This window comes from Fukomys damarensis, unplaced genomic scaffold, assembly GCF_012274545.1.
Source record: "Fukomys damarensis isolate Sample0158 unplaced genomic scaffold, DMR_v1.0_HiC HiC_scaffold_2, whole genome shotgun sequence".
NCBI classification, from domain to species: domain Eukaryota; kingdom Metazoa; phylum Chordata; class Mammalia; order Rodentia; family Bathyergidae; genus Fukomys; species Fukomys damarensis.
The window spans coordinates 38,569,718-38,591,376 of NW_022900914.1; the positions used below are offsets into that span (position 1 = coordinate 38,569,718).

The 21,659-nt window shown below is 41.7% G+C and overlaps 1 pseudogene; it reads left to right on the plus strand.

The window, feature by feature from the left end:
* The first annotated feature begins 13,285 nt into the window (after window positions 1–13,285).
* On the plus strand, window positions 13,286–14,254 carry LOC104852280 (annotated as a pseudogene).
* Window positions 14,255–21,659: the final 7,405 nt, after the last annotated feature.

Below are 21,659 nucleotides of genomic sequence, written 5' to 3' on the forward strand. Positions count from 1 at the left end.
GCAAGCCTTCCGAGAAGAGTAAGTAGAATCTGCACAGCCTTTTCTGACCCAGGCTGGGAAGTCAGGCGTCATCATTTCTGCCGTAGTCTGGCTGGTTGCTACAAGACGAACACATGCTCTTCCACATGGGAATTCCATTCCACCTCTTGGTGGAGCGGTAGAGAGTTGTTACACTGCAGAAGGCTTTTCTTTAATCTGGGACCACAGTGTGCAAGCAGAAGGACCATAGCCATAATACTGCTATAGCTCTATTCTTAACAGGAAAGGTCTATGCGGCCTACCTGTAAGGTCCTTAGAAGATTTGTGTAACTGAAAGTTTCTATGAGGTGCTACATAAATGGGGGGGTAACAAGGTATTTATATTATCCACCTTGGCCTTGACCTTTGCTCTGAAATTATTTTTATTTTAAAATTATTTTATTTTTTGGTGTTGGAACTTGAACCCAGAACCTCACATGTGCTAAACATATGCCCTTACTATACTACTGGGCTACACCCATATCCCCTGAAATTACTTTTACATTTGAGAATTTATTCATGTATATACTTTTTTGTTATGGTTGATTTCTTCATTATTGTAGGTATTTTCCCCTTTTATTAGTATATGTTTGTGATATATCATAACTACATTTTTTGTGGGCAATTGGTACGTACATATATCACATTTTGAACCTTTTTATTTCCCCTGTCCCTCCCCTCCTGTCTCTCCCATCTGCAGATCCCCTCCCCAGCTCCACATAAACTGTCTTCCGATTTCCTATCATCTATCTTTTTTCTCTTTAAGTTATTCATGCTGTGGGTTTCTCATATAAGAGAATCCATGCAATATGTAACCTATATCTGATTTATTTCACTTAGTATTATGGTCTCAGATGCATTCATTTTCCTACAAGTGACTCAAATTATCCTTCTTTATGCACACACACATACACATCTCAGTCATTTTATTTATCCATTCATCTGGATTTGTTTGTTTGTTTGTTTTTGAGACAAGGTGTTGCTATGTAATTCAGTCTGGACTTGAACTCACTAAGTAGCCCAGGCTGGTCTCAAAATTGTCGCAATCTTCCTGCCTCAGCCTCCCAAGTGCTGGAATTACAGGTGTGTGCCACCACTCCTAGCCAGCTCAAATTATTTTTTATTTTTTATTTTTTAAAATTATTTTTTTTCCGTACTGGGGATCGAACTCAGGTCCTTGCACTTGCGAGGCAGTTGCCAGAACCACTGAGCTAAATCCCCAGCCTAAAATTATTTTTAAATTAGAGACTTTATGTCCTTCTGGAATAGCTGGGAACAAGTTTAATTATTTTCAGGCTCCATAACCCCTGGTTCTTTTATAATTCCTCCAAATTTTGTATGTTTCTTAGCTGATCTCTCTTTCCCTCTGCCTCTCCCTCTCTTGCAGTTAAAAGGAAGGAGTTGGCACTTTCAACATTCTGCCCAGAAATCTCTTTAGCTACACAAATGAGTTGATCTGGTGTAACTCCTGTTTTTCATATTATTATAGGCAATAGTGTTATTAAACTTTCTACCACTATGTAAAAAGTTTTCCTTTTCCTCTGACTTCCACAATTTGCTCATTTTCCTTTAAGCCCTCATTAAAATCTTCTGGAGCCCTCTTAGGATTCTGCTAACAATCTTCTCACAAAAATCTTTCAGCTTGTCCCTGCCACTCAGCCCCCAAACCAATGCCAACTATTTTAGGCTTTCCTTCCCTTCTTCCCCTCCCTCCCTTCCCCTTTTCCTTCCTTCCTCCCTTCCTCCCTTCCTCCCTGCCTTTCTCCTTTCCTCTTCCTTCCTTCTCCTCTTCCTTCTTCTCTTCCCCCTGCTCCTCATCTCTTCTCGCTCTCTCCCTCATCTAACTACGTTGCTCAAGCTGGCCTTGCAACTTCTATCCTCCTGCCTCGGCCTCTCAAGTAGCTGGGATTACAGGTGTGTACCACCATTCCCAGTTATTTTAGGTTTTTCTTATGGTAGGATCCTATTTCCAGGTAATAAAATCTGTTATAATTATAATTACTGTATCACAGACCACCTCAAATTTAGTAATATAAAGTAATAACCACTTCATTTTGCTCATTACACAAATAGGGTACAAGGAAGACTTGCTGTGTTCCATGATATTGGGTCTTCCAAGAGGAAGACTTGAGCACTGAGAGGACCATTTGGCTGCTGCATGAGTTCATCTAAACACATCCAAATGCCTGGACTAGAATGGGTCAAAGGTTCAGCTAGGACTGCAGCTGGAGTGTCCACATCCAGCTTTGGATCCTCCTAGCAAGGCTGCTGCATCGTGAGTGGCAGACTTCTGAAAGTGAGCATCCCAAAAGAGCCAGGTAGCTGGGCATGGTGATGCTGTGGCAGGAGAGAGAAAGTTGGAGGACAGCCCGAGCTGCATAGCGAGAACCTGTCTCAAAAACAGCAACAACAAAAAGAAACCAGGTGGCAGCCAGTTCCGTGGCCTTTTCTGACCTAACATCAGAGGTTACACAACATCACTTCAGTGCTTGCTGTCAGTACCGATGGCTTTAACTCAGCCTGAGGTTTGTAGGCCGACCCAGGCAAGGTAGATTTGTCTGTGAGCAAGCACTAAGACTGATCTGTAGATACAACTTTTTAGGGCACTTCCTCTCTCTGCTCTGCTCAACAACATTCCTTGCTGTCTCCTCGGGTAGCGGAGGGGATGGGTTTATTTCTGGACCAGAGTTTATGAGGCCAGGGTTCCTATTAGCCTCCCATCTTGGATGGGTCTTACACTTATCTTCCATTAAAAATGAGTTTCATGTGTGTCAAGTTTGGTAAATCTCCAAACTACCTTCAGTGCTGCACTGCACTCACCCCTTTTGATTCCTGTTTTCTCTTAGATTTTAGAGTGATATTCTTTTTACTATGTTGCAAGATGCTTTTAAAATATACTTTTGCTTCTGGGCATACAGTTAGGTCTGGTGGGGCAGGCTTGACAGGGTATCTTGCTAGAGAGGCTGAGGCAAGAGTATCTTCACAAGTTTGAGGCCCACCTGAACTGCATAGTGAAACCCTGCCTCCAAAAAATACACACACACACACACACACACACACACACACACACACACACCAACAATCTTAGTTGTCTTCAAAAGTGGGTCAATCTTGAGTACTTAGCTTGTTCTGTTACTAGACATGGAAGTCTCTACCTTAAGAAATTGTATCCAACTGATGCATTGTTCATTTCAGAAACTTAATAGTTCTTTTTTTAAAGAGCAGCTTTATTAGAATATAATTTAGAGGGGCATGGTAGCACATGCCTGTTTTCCCAGCACTCGGGAGGCTGAGGCAGGAGGATCACTGTGAGTTCGAGACCAGCCTGGGCTACATAGTGAGTTCCAGGTCAGTCTCAACTACATGGTGAGACCCTGTCTCACATCCACCCCCATAAAAAAGAAAGAAAATAGAACATTTCATTATCCCAAGGGGAAGCCCTGCACCCCTTAGCCACCGATCTCCTCACTCCTCCCCAGCCGGAGGCAACCATGAATCTCCTTCCTATCTCCTTCCTGTCTCTATAGAAGCATCTATTCTAGATGTTTTATACAACTGGAGCCAAGCAATGTGTGGCCTGTGACTGGCTTATTTCACTTAGCATAGCGTTTTCAAACTTCATCCCTTTTCAGTCTTGATCCCCCCTCCCTGCTCATCGAGCTGCCATCAACAGATTATTTTTCTTTCTTTTGGCACTGGGAATCGAACTTGGTACCTTGCACTTCCAAGGCAGTGGCAGAACTACTGAGCTAAGTCCCCAGCTCTACATATTATTTTTCTTTAATATGGTACTGGGCCTTTGCACTGATCTACATCCCCAGACACTTATTATTTGTTTATTTTTAACCTTAAAGTTCCATATGTATTACAAATGTCAATGGAGATTCTCTTTTTTTGTACCGGGGATCCAACTCAAGCAGTTGTGCTTGTGAGGCAGGCAGGCAGCAGCACCACTGAGCTAAATCCCTGGCAATGCTGATTCTTATGATGAGCCAGGGCCTCCAAATTTTTTGGATTTGCAGCAACAGGGATCAGCTACCAGGAGGGTCGGGTCTTACCAGCTGAGGATGTCTTTGGTCTCCTTCTCAGAAATCTCATCCTCATATTTCAGGGAATGGCCCCCAGGGCTGGGGGATGGATGGACAGATAGCATTAATTTAGGCCACATGACCACATCCTTCACAAGGACACAGATGATTCTCCAGCAAACCACTCCTTGCCCAGAAGCTTGTATCAAGAAGCTCCAAGAACTTGTATCGTGGCATGGGTGGCTTGTGCATGGCTCGGATCATCTCCAGGGAACACCCACTCACCTTGATGAGACCACTGTCCCCTTTGCAGTGTGCCATGGCTGTGACTGTCTTCTTGAGACTGAAGACCTGTACCAACTGTAGTAGTCCTTGGAGAGTAGACCTGCAAGTATAGACTAGGGCGCCTCCCTGCATGGGCCACAACTGGAAAAAGCTATTTTTTTATTTTGAGACAGGGTCTTACTGAATTGCCCAGTCTGGCCTTGAACTTGTAAGACTCCTGCCTCAGCCTCTCAGAGTACTGGGATCATAGATGCGTGCTACCATGGCCTTGGTGACATCATCTCTTTGTTTATTAAAACAATGTCTCTACACTTATGATAGCTACAGTGGATTGGCTCAGTCTGTGTCCCTCCTTCCAGTGTGTTTGTATTTGGCAAAAGCTGGAACACTAAAACATGCATATCCCAGAGTCCCTTTTAGCTCCCTAGTTGATGAATGTGATTTAGACTCTGCTAAACTGTATGTGGTGGCCCATGCCTGTAATCCCAGAAGTTGGGAGGCTGAGGCAGGAGGATCATTGTGCTTGATGTGAGCCTGGGCTACATGGTGAGTTCAAGACCAGCTCAAACTACATAGCAAGACTCTGACTCAAAAAACAAACAAACAAGCAAACAAACAAACAAAAATAGATTCTGTCAATCAAACGCTCCCATGTGAGACTTGAATTTGCAAATGAATAAAATGGGGACAGATTCCTGTGTTACTAGCGTGGATGGATTAAGGCAGAGGACACAGCAGAGCTCCAAAGTCAGTAGTTTCCCATGGGGACAGCAGGATTTCCTCACCCCACAGAAGCAGTGTGATTCTAGGGCTTGGAGATTGTTTCTAGATGCTCCACATCAAATCTGCTCCTCCAGCCTTGCCAACCACGATTTCCAACCCTATAGTGGATTATATCGTCCTTGGAAGGGACCTTTAGAACCTTTATGGCTTGTCTTTCCTACCTATGGGAAGATGAAATTCCTGGTATTAAAGTAGGTGATTGCCTAAGTACCCTGTCGCTTTTTGTTTTGGTTTGGCTCTGGCATTGAACCCAGGGATGCTCTACCACTGACCTACATCCCCAGCCATTTATTTATTTATTTATTTATTTATTTATTTATTTATTTATTTATTTATACTTTGAGACAGGGTCATACTATATTGCTCAGGCAGGATTTGAATTTGGGACTTTCCTGCCTTGGCCTCCCAAAGTGCTAGGATTACAGGCATGTGGCACTGTACCTGGCTTAGTTGTCCTGTTTTTAAAGATGTCCTGGCACTGAAATCTTTAAACCTCTCTTCTTGAATTACCCAAATCTCCCTCACAATTAGTTTTTCTTCATATTTAAGTAAATACTAGGGCAGAACTGTTTAATAGGAATATATAGCAGGCGACATATGCAATTTCACATTTCCTAGTAGCCACATTACAAAAGAGACTGTTGAGGCTGGGCGTGGTGGCACATATCTGTAATCCCAGCATTCAGGAGGATGAGGCAGGAGGATCGCTGTGAGGTCCAGACCAGCCTGGGCTACATAGTGAGTTCCAGGTCAGTCTCAACTACCTAGTGAGACCCTGTCTTAAAAAACCAAAAAACCAAAACAAAAAACAAAAGAGACTGGTGAAATTAATTTTAATGATATATTTTATGTAACCCAATATTTAAAAATATTATTTCAATATATATTTTGTGCAAACAATGACTAATACCTTTGAAGTTCAGTGTAGACCAGCCGCTTTTGAAGTGCACAGTGGCATATGTGGTTAAGAGTACCTATAGTGGGGCCAGATATTTAGCTCAGTGATGCTGCACCTGCCTGGCAAGCACAGGGTCCTGAGTTCGATTCCTGTTACCCATCCCCAAAAAAGCACCTATATTGTACAGAACAGTGTGAGAGCCATTTAAGACACCCACCCCTGGTTTTTCCCCTTGGAAAGTAACAGATTAGGTTCCTTAAAATAAACTCCCAGATAAAGACTGAGTGACTGCCTCATCCTGAACCACTCTTGCTCTTGCTCATTACAGCACACTGTCTTCTTTCAGTTCCTTGACTGTGTCCAGCCCTTTACTGTCCCAGGGCTTTTGCACCTGCTGTTCCCCCTGCATCCAGGCTATTCGCCCCTTTATACTTCCTCCAATAACTCCAGTTTTTATTTTTAGTCTGTAAAATTATGTTTGCCTGGGTGTAGTAGAGCATACCTGTAATCCCAGCACTTGGGAGGCTGAGGCAGGAGGATCACCATGAGTTTGAGGCCAGCCTGGGCTACATAGTGAGTTCAAGGCCATGGAACTACATAGTGAAATTCTGTCTTAAAAAACAAACAAACAAAAAAATCATTTTTATTACTTTGATTGAAAGTTGCCCATGCTGGGCATGATGATGCACACCTGTAATTCCAGCCCTTGGGAGGCTGACGCAGGAGGATCGCTGTGAGTTCGGGACCAGCCTGGGCTACACAGTGAGTTCCAGATCAGTCTCAACTACATAGTGAGACCCTGTCTCAAAAACAAACAAACAAACAAACAAACAACAGCAACAAACCCCCCCAAAAAAGAAAGTTGCCCATATGATACAGTTTTATTACTTTGATTAAAAGTTGCAGTACAAAGTGGTTATATATTTTGCTCTTCAGAATGGTCTTGTAGTTTTAAGGATAAAATCCACATTAACAAAGAAATCATACTAATGAAAACAAAATCAGGAATGTACAGGACAGTTCTCAGCCAGTTGTTTTTCCATTTCTTGCAATAAAGGGGATCAAAAGCAAAGCTTCCTAGGAAACTCAAATGGCTCCTGCAACAGAGCTCTTGGCCAAAGGCCACACTTGTAAACCAGTCATCCAGGCTGCTCTGGTGTGAGAGAAGTCAACACAATGCTAAAACCTGGTAGTTCTTCTCACTTTAAATTTCCTTCAGACTCTTCTACTTCCTGGGTCAGAGGGTGTTTTACAACATTCAGTTAATCCCATCAAGTGTCCCAAGACAAGTACTCCCTTATGCTCCACTGCCCTGCCTGACCACTGTCTCACTATCTACCTGCATTTGATTCTCACATCATTCTTGCCCACTATAGCACATACTTTTCCACAGCTCTGCACACAGTTTGCATTAAAATACTATTTGTGTGATTGTTTTTTAATGTCTTTCTCCACACCAGACTGTAAGCTCCCTGAGGACATGGGTCCTTATCACTGTATCCCCACCACCTGACCTGCTCCCTGGCAGTTATAGCTATTCCAAGACTTTTACTGAAGCCAGGATGGCAGATGCAATCCTGGGAGGCTGAGGTAGGAGGACTGCAAGTTTGAATTCAGCCTGAATAATTTATTGACTTAGCAAGACTCTACTAAAAAAAAAATAAAGACAGAAAGGGACTAGGATGCAGCTCTGTGTATGAAAAGGCCCTGGATTCAACCCTCAATACCACAAATAAAAATCCCCAAGACTTTTGAAGAATGAATATATACACAATATGACCTTTTGCTTGTCTTGTACATGGGCCATGGATGCCCCTGCCTTCTGACCAGCTACCCCTTCACTGGCAGGAGACCTGGCAGTAGGGGCTTCTATTCTCACTTTATAATGCAGCAACACATGCAAAAAAAAAAAAAAAAAAAAAAAAAAAAAAAAAATAAAAAAAAAAAAAAAAAAAAAAAAAAAAAAAAAAAAAAGACAAAATGATGATGTAGTCAGATTGGCATTGAACTCGGGACCATCCACCTGCCGCAGCCTCCTCAGTGCTGGGATTAGGTGTGTGCTACCATGCCCAGCTCAAAAAAATTTTTTCAGCTCAAATTTTTTGAGACAGGGTCTCACTGTGTGTGTAGTTCAGGCTGGTTCTGAATTCACCATGTAGTCCAGGGTGGCCTTAAACTTGCAGAGATCCTCCTGCCTGGGTCTCCCAAGTGGTGGGATCATGGGTGTGTGCTACCACGCCCGGCTAGTGATAAATTTTAATATTGCTGATAACACAGAATAAGTAAAGTCATGTCTCTTCAATGTGCCTAGGGTGTTTTAATGTTAATAATTCACAGGTGCACAGGGAGGGCTAGGCTACCGAAGGAAGGGGATGGAGTGGCAAGACTCCCGGCCAGGAACTTGGTGACCAAACCCCATTATTCGTACGATCTGTATTAATCAAGGCAGTTCTTCTTTTATCACCACCTGTTTTAGCTGCAGGAATCACTATGCTATTAACAGACCGAAATCGAGGCAAAACCTCAGTTGCTGGGAAGGACCGTCCTTTCCTTCTCTCCCTCCTCTGCCTCCTTTCCTGTGCCCAAGTCAGTTATTCAGGGCCAGTCCAGAGCCCACAGGGGCCTGAAATAGTGCCTAGGTATTGCATGCCAGACAGTTATGATCATTCCCAGTAAACCTGCAGTCTGTCCTTCTAGAACAAAGATGGTTCACCAGGATGGGTTGTCCATTTTCAAGCTAATCAATGACCTTTGTTGCGTTACCTGAATGCAATAGGTTCTATTTTTTGGTGGTTGGGGACTGGAGGGAAACAAGGCAGATGTGTACTCACAGCATACTGGTGGAGCAGCATCATTTGGAGAACCTGCAGGGCCCTGCTGCTGAGGGCCCCTGAGCAACTTTGAGCACCAAACTTCCTGTTCTGGCCACAGGAAGCCCAGGAATGGCTCCTCTAGGACTAATGCAAGATTTTTCATTATCACTCCTTGCAATACATCCCTTTAATTTTATCTAACTTTAGTGAACCTCAATTCTTTACAATCAAATGGGTCTAAACTAAAATTGTCTGAAGTTCTAAAACACCAAATGTAATAGACACACCTCATGTTTCCAGCCTACACCTTCTTTCCCCAAGAAATGCCCCTCCCCAAATGTGTGAGCATTCACAGGCTGGGATAGTAACACCTCAAGTCCTCTCAAACGGAGGGCAATTGTCTGTGATGCCAATATAAGCATCTCCTGAGTCACTCGTGCGTAATTTGTGAGTGCCTGCAGGTACTAACAGCTGCCAAATGATAGGAGCAGAGAGAGCTTTCCTGGACAGATGGAAAGTGAGGCTGTGTCTCAGTTTATAAATTCCTGTTGCTAAGAAGCACTTTAATACAGACACACCTCATTTAACAACCGAGTTCCATTCCAGTGATTGAGTCATTAAATGAATTGGTCACTAAACAAGGAATTTTATATACCATGTACATTACAATATTCAAAACAGGGCTGGGGATTTAGCTCAGTGGTTCCACTGCCTGCTTCACAAGAGCAAGGTCTTGAGTTGAGTTTGATAACCCTCCCCAAAAAAAATCAGAACGAAGAAATGGTTAGAGGAAACTCCAACTTAACTCTGCATTGATTGATCGATTTTATTTAGAGACAGGGGCTTGCTATGTAGCCCAGGCTGGCCTTGAACTGTGGTGATCCTCCTACCTCAGTCTCCCGAGTGCTGGGATAACTGGCATGAGCCACTATGCCAAGCTCTGCTTTTATTTGCATGACTTACATGTAGTACTGTAGTGCATAACAAAACTATAGCACTGTACTGCACAGTATAATAGGAAAAAATTAAGTAGTGTAGAAATGAGGTGTACTGTACCAAAAGACATCGAGGCTCTGTAAACATGATGTACAACAAAAAAAAGTGTTAAAAAAAAGAGAGAGATGTAAGTCTGAGCAGTCCAAACACCGCACTTCCGTCCTAAGTCCAAAAGTTGTTAAACAAGGAAGATCTGTATTCATTTATTCAACAAGTACATCCTGAGTGCCTACTATATCCACGTAACAAAATATGAGGAGTTTAATACAGTGTGTGTGAATCTGACTTTGGGGTGACCTTGGGCCAAAACCATTACTAAGAACATTATTTTACAGCCCCGCACCTCCACTGTCTCCCATTTACTATTTGGCTTGGCTGACATGCAAGGAGCACAGAGTAGCACAATGTTTGTCTCGGCTGAGAAAGCTGTTGACTTTCATTATTGCTTCCTGCCCAAAGTGGGAAAGGGACCAGTACTGGAAGAGGCAATGAATGCTTCCAAGTGCAGCCGTGCCCACCAGCACGCCAACAGTGCAGAGAGGGCGGAGTGTTCATTCCAGCAGGTGCTGAAGACCCCCGCAAAAGCTCTGAAATGAATCACTGGTGATTTACACAAGTGAATCTGTTATTGATTTTGTACTCAAATTTATTCCAATAAAGATTGTAGAAGAAAAAAATAATTGTTTTCAGCTGGCAGAAAATACTCTAGGAGAGTGATTATTTTTGTGAGTATGAAGATGTCAGAAAATATTTTCTTTATGATTTCAAGAGTAACATGCACTGAGTTGTGGTATAGCTCAGTGGTACAGCATGTGCTTAGCATGCACAGGTCCCAGGTTAAAATAAGTAACATGCCAGATGTGGTGGTGCACGCCTGTAATCCCAGCATTCTGTAGGCTGAGGCAGGAGGATTGCCCCAAGTTCAAGGGCAACCTGGGCTACCCAGTGAGACCTTATCTAAAAAAAAAAAAAGATTAAACATTCCAGAAAAGCAATCATTCAACAAGTATTTAGCACTTAGGCTAGATGTTAGAGATTTAATAGTGAGGATAAAATAGATTTTCTCCTATAAATTCACCTTCTAGAGAAAGTGTTAGTAATAGTTTGGTACAGTTTGTTCCAGGCTTTGCCCATGTCCGTACTCATGGAATAAGTCTTTCACCCTTGGCCTTGCTGTCAAGAGCTCCAGGTCAGGAACCATTGTTTCATAGGTCTTAGATGGAATATTTGACTTCACGGACTTCCACCTCTGCACTACAGGCTACTGATAATCAAGAGCCCGTAGGGCCACCCTTGAGAAGAGTTTCCTTTTCCAGTGGAATTCAAGGCCAAATACCACTATGGAGCTGACTCCTCTTTCACAAACACTCCTGTTGGTGGGAGTCACTTGCATGAAGCAGGTCCAAAAGCAAAGCCAAGACAAATATTTCCTGTTGTGCATTTTATCAGATGTTGGTAAATGGGGGAAAACGTCCTACTTCAGATCTAGGTATCTGAGCATTTAGTGACTTGGAGTTTTAGTACCCAGTAAAGACTGAATACGACCAAAAGGTGAAGGGAGGAATGACAGCGAGGACAGGAAGAAGTAAACAGAATTGAGACGCGTTACGTACATGTACACTCCCATGATGAATACAATCATTATCCACTGTAGACATGTACCAGCAAAAATACAAAAAGAAAAAATCAACGATTATCATTTTAGTAGGCAAAATAAAGGACCCGATAAATTAATACCACAAGGATCCAATCGGCAAAGTCCTTACTACAGGAAACTATGGGTCAAACAAGCTCATTTCTTCAAAAATCCATTGTAAGGGAGAAGAGAGAAACAATAGACTAAAAGACTTCTTTTGTTTTGTTTTTTGAAACAGGATCTTGCTATGTAGTTCAGATTGGCCTTGAACTCACTATATAGCCGAGGATGGCCTTGAACTTGCAGTGATCTCCTTCCTCCTGCCTCAGCCTCCTGAGTACTGGGACTACAGGCATGCGCCACCACGCCAGCAACACTTTAAAATATCTCAATCTCAATGCATTGTGACAATTGAAAATTTGAATGTCAATTAAATATTTGGAAATATTTGAGAATAAGAATGAAATTTCAGGGGTTTTGTTTTGGTACCGGGGATTGAACGCGGGTCCTTGTGCTTGTGAGACAGGCGGCATGAACCACTGAGCTAAATCCCCCGCCCCAAATTTCAGGTGTTATAATGGTACTATGATTATGTGTTTTTTGAGAGAGCTCTTAACTTTTAGGGATACATGCTGAACTATTTATAGAAGATTTGACAAGGAATCTGAGATTTACCTCAAAATAATGCTGGAAGTGGGGAGTGAATGGAGGTATGGTAAACCAGCTTCTTGAAAGGCCTGCAACAACCCTTGCCACCCATGCTGGACTTGGCACCAGGATGACCAGCTCTGGGGACAGCACCTTGGTGTCAGCCGACATCACTCCTGGGCCAGTGGTGTTCACAGGACCAGCAGCTCCTGAGGACTGGGAACTCTGGGGTTGGCAGGTACACTATAGGCCCCAGTTCCACATCAAGAATCCAGAAAAGCTGCATTCTTATTCGATATAGGATTCTTTGTTTTTTGCTACTGGAAATTAAACTCAGGACCTTGTGCTTACAAGGCAGGCGCGGTGCTGCTGAGCTAAATACCTGGCCTGTCCTGCATTCTTATTAATCTGCCTCTGTTCACGTCTTCTTTGTTGTTCAACTCAACTGTGGAGGAACAATTGCCGTGTGTGCGTGTATGAGCCAAATTTTACATAAATTTTCTCTGTCTCAGGGAGGAGGACCTGATTGGCCACCTTTACCATAGTCTGTGAAAATAAACTACAAGATCATTCAACTAACAGACACCATACTGGACTAAGCTTTCTATCCTTGACTGGTGTACTTTTTTGGAATATTACTATGCATGACTTTTTAAAAATAGCTGTGTTAAAATATGCGTGACACACCAACAATATACAAGTTGGTAAGTTTTGATATAGGCATATTCCCACAAAACCATTAACATAATTAAGAAAACAAACACATCTACTCCTCTCAAAAAAAAAAAAAAAAAGACTGCATTCTATGATCAACATTCCAGTTGTGTGTGAAGGGAGGGGAGGTTTCATGTTGTTCTTATGGAGGAACTTACTAGACAGGCACATGCCCACACAGCATTTTTTTAAATTTTATTTTTGGGGTTTTTTGTTTGTTTGTTTGTTTTTGTTTTTGAGACAGGGTCTCACTATGTAGTTGAGACTGACCTGGAACTCACTATGTAGCCCAGGCTGGTCTCAAACTCACAGCGATCCTCCTGCCTCAGCCTCCAAAGTGCTGGGATTACAGGTGTGCGCCACCATACCCAGCTAAAAATTTTATTTTTAAACCTTCTCTTTCCAGGTGTCCTCGTGAGAGTGACATTACCTTTAAACCCTGTGTGGGAATCCCTGACGTACCCCTATGTTGCCCAGGGAAGAAAGGGCGACCTGGAAATCCAACTACTTTGTTAAGATCATCCAGCTTGTGGAAGATTATCCAAAATGCTTCATTGTGGGAGCAGACAGTGTGGGCTCCAAGCAGAAGCAGCAGATGCACAGGTCCCTCCAAGGGAAGGCGGTGGTGCTGATGGGCAAGAACTCCATGATGCACAAGGCCATCCGAGGGCATCCTCAAACAACACAGCTCTGGAGAAACTGTTGCCTCATATCCGGGGGAATGTGGGCTTTGTGTTCACCAAGGAGGACCTCACTGAGATCAGGGATGTGCTGCTGGCCAAGAAGGTGCCAGCTGCTGCTCGTGCTGGTGCCGCTGCACCATGTGAAGTCATTGTGCCAGTGCAGAACCCTGGTCTGGGACCTGAGAACACTTCCTTCTTCCAGGCTCTGGGCATCACCACTAAAATCTCCAGGGCACCAGTGAAATCCTGAGCGATGTACAGCTGAGTAAGACTGGAGACAAAGCGGGAGCCGGCGAGGCCACCCCCCTGAACATGTTGAACCTCTCCCCCTTCTCCTTTGGGCTGGTTATTCAGCAGGTGTTCAACAATGGCAATGTACAACCCTGAAGTGCTTGACATTACAGAGGGAGCTCCTCATTGTCGCTTTCTGGAGGGTGTCCGCCTGTTGCCAGCGTTTGTCCGCAGATTGCTTACCCAGCTGGTGCATCGCTGCAGTGCCCCATTCCATCATCAGTGGGTACAAGTGGGTCCTGGCTTCTCTGTGGAGACGGATTACACCTTCCACTTGCTGAAAGGTCAAGGCCTTCTTGGCTGATCCATCTGCATTTGTGGCTGCTGCTCCTGTCACTGCTGCCACCACTGCTGCTCCTGCTGCTGCAGCTGCCCCAGCCAAGGTTGAAGCCAAGGAAGAGTCGGAGGAGTCTGATGAGGATATGGCATTTGATCTCTTTGACTGATCACCAAAAAGCAAACTGCTCAGCCTGCCTGATTGGCAAAACAAGGAATAAAGGCATAAAAAAATTATTTTTAACAGCACATGTGTGCAGTACACAGCTTTGAAGAACCTCTGAGGTCAGCACACTCCTCTCCTATCAGAGATGCTTTCGGAAGTGTGGTCGGTGGAGACGTGGGATTAGCTGCCTCTCATGACTCCTTGTCTTTTGTGTTTTCAGTTTACTGATAGGCTTGGGTGCACAATTCACCATCTACTTTGAGTAGCTATCTATGAAATCAAGCTCTCCTGCAATTTTCATTTCTGTATTTGTAACTAATTTAGGTTTTTCTTCTTTCTTTTTTGAGATAGCATTTTACTAGATAGCCTAGGTTGGCCTTGAACTCATTATGTAGCCTGGGCTTGCCACCAATTCAGGATCCTCCTGCTTCAGCCTCCCACGGGTCTTCTTCTTCCTCCTCCTCCCCCTCCTCCTCCTCCTCCTCCTCCTCCTCCTCCTCTTCTTCTTCTTCTTCTTTTTTTGTTTTTTTGAGACAGGGTCTCACTATGTAGTTGAGACTGACCTGGAACTCACTATGTAACCTGGACTGGTCTGGAATTTACAGCGATTCTCCTGCCTCAGCCTCCCAAGTGCTGGGATTACAGGTATGTGTCACCATGCCCAGCAGATCTTCTTTAGAGATGCCTGATTTGGGAATTTTGTTCTACATAGTCAAGAAATACTTTTTGTGGGGGAAATGTCAGGAAAGTTACCATTTATAATATATATCTTGACAATTTTGATGAAATATTCATGCTGCTTGTGGTCTTCTTAGGGCTCACTTTTTCATGATTAAAATTGTTACATTTAGCTTATATTTACATTATATAGAAGCATATCTAAAATAATCCTTGAGTCAAATCTATACATATTTTATAAGGAATATACTGAGCTGGTTCTGACCCATGTCTTTAATTTTTAAGATTCTTCCTTGTTCAAGGACAATTTTAAAATATATTTGTATATCATTTAAGGAAGAACTGTTATTCTCTAGTCTAGACTAAGATTCCTAAACGGCATATATTTTGAACTTCAAAGCCCTTATATATTTTGGGGGGCCTTGAGACAGGGTCTCACTATGTAGTTGAGACTGACCCGGAACTCACTATGTAGCCCAGGCTGGTCTCGAACTCATAGCAATCCTCTTGCCTCAGCCTCCTGAGTTCTGGGATTACAGGCTCCTCTTGGCTCAGCCTCCTGAGTTCTGGGATTACAGGCGTGCACCACCATGCCTGGCTGAAAGCCTTTATAAATATTTTTTTAAAATATTATTATTTTTTATTATTTTTATTATATTTATTATTTATTAAATTTATTATATTTAAAAAAGCATATGGTCTTGGTGAATAGTGAAGTTTGTCATCACTAAAAACATAAAATAATTCATTTAGCTGAAGTATCAGTGACTCTTCCTAGAAGGAAAACTTATTAACAAAGGTAACAAAGTCATTTACAGTGTTTTGAGCCCCTTTTGCCATCTGCCTCTCCTCTGTCTTTATCTCCTGTCTTGTACCATGTAATCAAATTGGAGAAATTCTCTTTGTAATCGACACCGATGTTTCACACTTAATTCACATATACGCCTCAGAGTACTTCAGGAGACCAATGAGCACATTCAGGCCCTCGGAGAACCTTCCAAATTAACTTGTGGGTGGAGGTAATATTTTTTTAATTATAAAAAGTGTTAATTATAAAAGAAAACGTAATTTTGGAAAATGCAGGCAAGGGCAAAGAAGGATATAAAAATAATCAATAACAAATCCAATTCTCAAAGATAAGCATTAACTTTTGGTAAATGTCTTTTCCACTTACAGTTATACCATTAAAAAAAATAAAATGATGCCTTATGTATTGTTTTATAACCTGCTTTTTGCATCTATCAATGCAACAATATAATCATTTCCCCATACCATCATTCTTCTAACATCTGGTTATTTGAGGTGAGAGAAATAAACTGCAGTGGGCATTCCGGTATATACATATTGGTGTGTATCTTTGGTCCTTTATGATAAATGGGAATTCATAGCAGCAGAATTTGGAGGGTCAAAGGTTAAGAATGTTTCCAGGTCCTTGATTCATATTAAATTGCTAAAAACTGACAACTCCCAGGAGGAGCTCATTAGGGGAGTTAAGCACTTTAGGCTGGTTTTTAGTGTTGCTCTTCCCCTAATCTCATCTCAGATTTCTTAGTTCTACAAAACTACCTGGTCATTTTGGCACTGAAGAAATTTTCTGAAAAGAGTGGGCTATATTTTAAAATGATAATGTTATGGTTTGGATCTGGACTGTCCTCCCTGAGCCTCATGAGTTCAGATGAGAGGCTTTGGGAAGACAGTTGGATCCCACGGCGCTGTACTCCGCTGTGGGAGCTCTTAGGCAAGAGGCTGAAGAGGGGAGTAGGTAGGGCCTAGAGGGAGTCACTGGGGCTTGGCCTGAAAGGGTTTATCTCTCCCTAGCTCCTCCTCTTCTCTCCCTCTCTCTCTCTCTCTCTCCCTCTCTCTTTCTGACCCCCAGCAGCTTCCTCCATCATGCTTTTCCTGCCTTGAATCCAGCTGACTATGGACTGAAAGCTCTAAAAACCATGGGCCAAAATAAACCTTTCCTTTTTCAAGTTGTAGGTGTCAGGCATTGTGTCTCAGTGACAAGGAAAGTCACTAAGGCAGATAATAAAAGCTCATTTTAAATTGACGGCTGGTAACAGATGTAAACAATCCAAACAGAGAACCCTTACACTATTTTAACTGAGATGGTTTCAAAGAATAACTAGGGTCTGTTCAAAACAATGCAGGAACCAACTGTCATAGGTTGGATTGTCCAGGAAACAGACCCTGAAATGAAGATTTTTTTGGGGGGTATCAGGAATCAAACTCAGGACCTTGCATTTACCAGGCAGGCATGGCACCACCAAGCTACATCCCTATCCCTGAAATGAAGATTTTTTTACAGGTGGTTTGTTGAGGTGTGTTTTCAGGGTCAACACCTGCAGGGCCTGGTAGAAGAAAGCAGTGCATACAACATATGAGGGCAACTCCCAGACAGAGTCCATGCAAGTGCTGCCATCCCCCACTTTCCCAGCAGTTGTAGAGAGAACAGCCTCAGACCTGAAGGGGGATCTGGGTGGGGCACCAACCAGTTACCCGCCTCAATATTCTAACTAAAACTGCAAAGAAGCTGGCGTGGTGGCGCACATCTATAATCCCAGCACTAGGGAGGCTGAGGCAGGAGGATCGCTGTGAGTTCAAGACCAGCCTGGGCTACATAGTGAGTTCCAGGTCAGCCTCAACTACATAGTGAGAACCTGTCTCAAAAAAAAAAAAACCAAAACAAAACAAAACGAAACAACCAAAAAACAACAAAACTGCAAAGACTTGAGAAAAACGGGATTCAAGGACAGGTCATGGTGAAACTCTCATAGACAACAGGAAGATGGATTGTCAGAAAAGGAGATGCTGGAGAGAAAGAACAAAGAAAGCGGGCAGCCAGAGTACACAGGAAGCAGGTGATAGAAGTTATTAATCCAATGTCCTGATTTTAAAGATGAAGAATTCCACAGCAGAAAGACTAAGTGCTTATCTCTAGTTCATTCGGTGAGTTCGTAACAAAGCCCAGCTTAGCATTTGGGCTTTCTGATTCTCTATCCAATGTTCTTAACTCAGTTTCTCCATGGAATCTCATGTAGCTTATCTCTTTTTCATTGTCCTTGGAATGGGTAAAAGTTAAATCAGAGAGACTGTTAGAGAGACTGTGCAGTGCTCTGTTCATGGGGGTTTGGTTCCTAACTTTATTACCTCTCTCAAAAATTTTTCTTTCTTTTTTGGGGGAGAGTTTTGTTTTTGTTTTTGTTTTTGCATTTATGAGAAATTTTATAGCTTGCATAAACAAAAAAGTATAAAAATTTAAGGCACAATGAATAACTATATAAACATTACAAACTGGCCACTATCGGATAGTAGTGAAAATAAAATTCAAAAACATATAAAACCTTCATAAGTCACTATCTTCTACAATCAGAAAGGTTTATAGGTAAACTCTTAGATAGTAGAACCTCTGGTTAATAACTAAATAGCTGAGTTAAAGGTGCTACCTCAAAGTCAAAAACAAATGGAAAGAAGTTGGGTGAGCATGCTTTAGAGCTGTTAGTAAAGTATAACTTTTGGAGACAATTACATTATCTCAAGATTAATTGTTAAGCACTAAATGATGTAGTTTATACTCATGAGTAAAAAGATGGCCACATACTATGAACCACCATAGCATGAATCCACATAACTAAAGACTGGGAGGTTTTTTTTGTTTTTGTTTTTGTTTTTTTTAAGAGACAGGCTCTCACTAGGCAGTTCAGGCTGTTTGTTTTTTTGTACCAGGGATCAAACTTAGGACCTTGCACTTGCAAAACAGGCGGGAGAACCACTGAGCTAAATTCCCGGCCCAGCTCAGTCTGTTCTTGAACTCTTACGTAGTCCAGGCTGGCCTTGAATTCACATCCTTCTTCCTGCTTCAACCTGCCGAGTGCTAGAATTATAGGCATGCACCACCACACCTGGCCTCACAAAATATTCTTGAATTAGATGTCTGTTCTTCCGGGCACTTTGAATAATGTCACAAAGTGATATTACTGAATGGGAAGGAAGTTATTAACTATAGATTATCCGTTTAAAACAGCTATCGAGGAACTTCAGGAAGTTTTTTTCTCTTGAACAGACTCACTGCTTACCCTATCATAGATTTGTGGCAGAAGCCATGTATGTTTCTTTCACTTTCCTGCTTGAAATGTAAAGTTGATAATACTTCTTTTATATTTTTCGGGGGTGTGTGGGGGGCCACTGGAGATTGAACCCAGTGTTTTGTGCATGCTGGGCAAGCACTCTATCACTGAGCTACATCCCTAGTCCTTCCATTATGGGCAGCTGAATTAGAAATTATATACAGTCAGAGCGGGACTGGGCTCTCAAGGAGGTCAGTGAAAAATACAGATATCAGAACTGTGGCTAGAGGTGCATTTGAAGAAGATAAGGCCTCAAGATAAAGTCTCAATAGCCAGACTTGCATACTTTCCTAAGGGATAATCAAGGCTATATTGTAATTAGTGTCACCCAGTCCCTTAAGTCAACATGTACATCAGACACCCCAGGAGGTGATCAGGACACCTGGACTCATCCCCTCCCAAAATATTTCTGTATTAGAAGTCATAGATAAGCCAAGGTTAATGATGTCAGTCATATACCCTTGCTATGTGCCCTGCTTCCCTATTGGATCAATATTAGCTAAGCAGTTATACTTGTAATTTTATTGGTTGATTATAGTTTGACCCATGTTGTATCCCACATTGTAACTTTATTGTATGAATTACCCCTGACCAAGGGCATTGGTGGCCACCCACTTGGGACCCCTTCCAACTCTCAGGAGCTATTCCTATTCCCCAATAAACCTTTCCTGCTCTTAACCTCCTTCCTCCTTTAGAATCCATCAATTTCAGGGGACATGAACTCAGCACATCTGACATTTAGCAGGTTGGGAGTTATATTTCTCCAATACTATTTCTGCTTTTAAATAAAACTTACCATGGTATGCCAAGAATGTTTAATTCAAAAACACTTATCAGATGATAGGGACTGAGTTATCACTGAAATGCTATAAACTGGAACAGTTAATTTGGTCTAGCATCTGCACACTTGTGGTTATTTTAGACAAAAGTTTCTTGATTAAAAATCCTGGTGAATTTGTAATATGTACCAGATACTGAATGATATTAATGATTTATTATCCATTTATTTAAGTATAGTTATGATAAAATTTACTTAAAAATTCATATTCATTATCAGTAGAAAATAGGTACAAAGATATATTGATAACGTAACAAAATTTGTCTTAACAAAATTCCAACCAAACAAGCTGTAGTGACAGAAAAGGAAGTTTGCAGAAGGCAGAGATGAGAGAGGAGAATGACGGATGGACCTTAATACTTTTCATACTACTCATATATACAGATTTCATAAATTCTCCAACTGCCTCAAAGATGATATTTGTTTTTCTCAAATCACACAAATCACAAACATTCCACACATCACTGCACTGCTTTGTTATACCAAAGTAGATATTGTATTGTAGAAAATATGCATTGTGGATATGCGTGGGGGGTATGTTTTTACACATATGTGTGCACTATTTAATGAGAAACATGGTCATGAATGTGGTAGGATTTTGCACATTTGACATATCAATAGTTTCTCAGGCAACCTAATGATTTCTCTAAATTAAATGCTTGATTTAATTCAGTCATTTGCTTGGGAAGAATATTACATATGTATTGGTGTTAAATTCTATCATTATGCTTATAAAAATATAATAAAAATATGTATAGGATATAATAAAAAAGAAACAGAAAAATCAGATCTTAAAAATGTGAACTCTTTTAGTTGTTTTTGGATTTCAAATATAAGTTATTTCTTTTTTGTGGGAAGTTTTGTTAGAAAATGTAAGTGATACAATCAACAAGCATATGATATTTATCAAATTAATAAAACCAAGGAGTTTATAAATCATAAAAATTTGAGGACAGTTTCTCAACTATAATATGTAACTGTTTTATTTGTAAATACAATATTTCAAAAATATACAAAAAGAAAATGAGAAAGAACATATAATGTTTGAAGATCATATCAAACTAATAATGTTTTTGGACTATCAGTCTGTGTTGCATAAATTTTTGTTTATTTCATATCCCTTTTTGCTGTCATATATATGTATATTTGAAATTTTTATTTAGTATCTTCATTTCTTGTTGTCATGTATGTTTGCAATCTTTAATAAAAAAAACCAAACTGGTGATTAGTGGTAAGATTAATTCCTGAGATCTGATGCTGTAATACTTATTTTTCTGTATTGCTTTAGAGGCTGCAATTAAAAGACCTCTTGCCAATTTGAGGCACAGGTACTCTACATATTAAGACAACAGTGATTCCGCTGCCTGCCTTGCAAGTGCAAGGACCCGAGTTCAATCCCCGGTAACAACAACAACAACAACAAAGACAACAGTGAAAAGTATGGCTTGAAATGCTCAGCTAGCCTTGTGAAAACAGTCTTCACACGGGCCCGATGACCTGAGCTGGTCCTGCTGTCACTGCACCCTTTTCCACAGTTAATAATTATTGTCCTCCAGGACAGGCATGGTGACACACACCCGTAATCCCAGCACTCAGGAGGCTGAGGCAGGAGGATCATCACAAGCCCGAGGCCAGCCTGGGCTACATAGTGAATTCAAGCCCAGTCTGAACTACATATTGAGATCCTGTCTCAGAAAAAAGGAAAAAAAGTAGATTTAAGGACCTCCATTGCTCTGAGCACAGAAGGATCTGGGCACAGTAAAGAGACCAAATATTGGCTG